The following is a 1,507-nucleotide window of genomic DNA, read 5'->3' as shown; positions in this document are numbered from 1 at the left end:
AGCCAAGAATCCTCTCTACCATTCCTCTGTGAGGTCTCCAGACCATCTGTTTCACCAAGGAACTCATTAGAAATACACATTTTCGGGCCGGAGAGGTGGCTCAGTGGTTAAGAGCACTGACTGCTCTTCCAGAGGTCCTGAGTTCAAATCCCAGCAACCACATGGTGGCTCACAACCATCTGTAATGGGATCTGTCGCCCTCTTCTGGTGTGTCTGAGGACAGCTACAGTGTACTCACATACATTAATTAAATAAATAAGGTCCCGAGCTCCGGTGTGACAACATGAAACTGCTCACCTACAATCTCCTCAGCTCGCATGTGCAGGGCGTGGGCACGAGTGGCTTCCCTCGGCCACCGAGGTCCGCATCAACCCTGTGGAGTTCAACCCCAAAGTGGAGTAGGCAGCGCTTGTGCAGGCAGCAGACACCACGGACACCTTAAACTTGGCCGAGGTACCCAAAGAACTGACTGAAGGCTATGAGCAGGACGAGATGTTTTTGAGGAAGATGCACTGCATGTTGCTTGAGGTTGATGTACTCGAGGACACCCTGCAAAGCCCAGAATCTGGTCATCTTTTCCCCATCAGCTGCGGGATCCCCAATATGCTATTGAATAATGAGGAGACCGAGATGTAACCTTGTTAGCTACCTTTTTGGTATTTTGTGATCATGTGTGTATCTGTTGTATGGTCTGTTAACTAGAAGTGTCATGTGTGACCCCAAACTCCCCCCAATGACTCACCGACCACCGTGTACTTGAGCTCCATAATATATAAACCAAAAGCGGAAAAAAATAAATCTTAAAAAAAAAAAAAAAGAAATACACATTTTCAGGACTGGAGGTGTAGCTCAGTGGTAGAGCACTTGCCTACCACGATGTGCAAGACTCTGAGATCCTCCATAGTCCTGAGCAAAATTCCCACCATGGAACAAACTAACAAACAGCTACTAAAAGCCAAACTCCCAGGCTTGCTGTTTGCAAAGACCAGCTCTGTGACAAGCCTTCTATGGGGTTCTGACGCCAGCTCATGTGTGAGGAATGCTATTGCCACCTTAGCTCCCGGAAACAATCCTTTGGAAATAAATTTCTATCCCCTAGCCTGTTGAGGGGTCTCAGGACCACTCCGTGTAGATTCTCGGGAGAGTTTTAAATTCTTCTGAAGCACCGTCCCTTCCCACACCACTGACTTCCAAATCTCTGGGTGTGGTATGCAGACATCTGTACATTTCCCAACTGGCAAGACAGCATCCTCCGTAGCCTGCCACAGGCGCCTACACCAGGAATCCCAGGAGGGCTGGTGACAGCCAGCATTGTAGGTCTGAGGGTCCTGAGAATGTTTATTTGTAGCTAGCACTGGGGGATGTGGATGTGGTGAGTCTGTGTAGCACACTGTGGCATCAGTAGTGGTAGCGGGGGTTCCACTGGAGAAGGGAATTATGGGAGATGAGGGTACTCAGGGAGAAAGTATTGCTTCCTCCTTTCGCATCCAATTAAGTGCAGGATGGC

The 1,507-nt window shown here is 48.9% G+C and overlaps 1 pseudogene; it reads left to right on the top strand.

Moving 5' to 3' along the window:
• Positions 1-283: 283 nt before the first annotated feature.
• Trmt112-ps3 (tRNA methyltransferase activator subunit 11-2, pseudogene 3) lies at positions 284-645 on the top strand (annotated as a pseudogene).
• The last annotated feature ends 862 nt before the right edge of the window (positions 646-1,507 follow it).

Source organism: Rattus norvegicus, chromosome X (assembly GCF_021556685.1).
Source record: "Rattus norvegicus strain SHRSP/BbbUtx chromosome X, alternate assembly SHRSP_T2T, whole genome shotgun sequence".
Taxonomy (NCBI): domain Eukaryota; kingdom Metazoa; phylum Chordata; class Mammalia; order Rodentia; family Muridae; genus Rattus; species Rattus norvegicus.
This window is presented reverse-complemented; position numbering and strand designations above follow the sequence as displayed.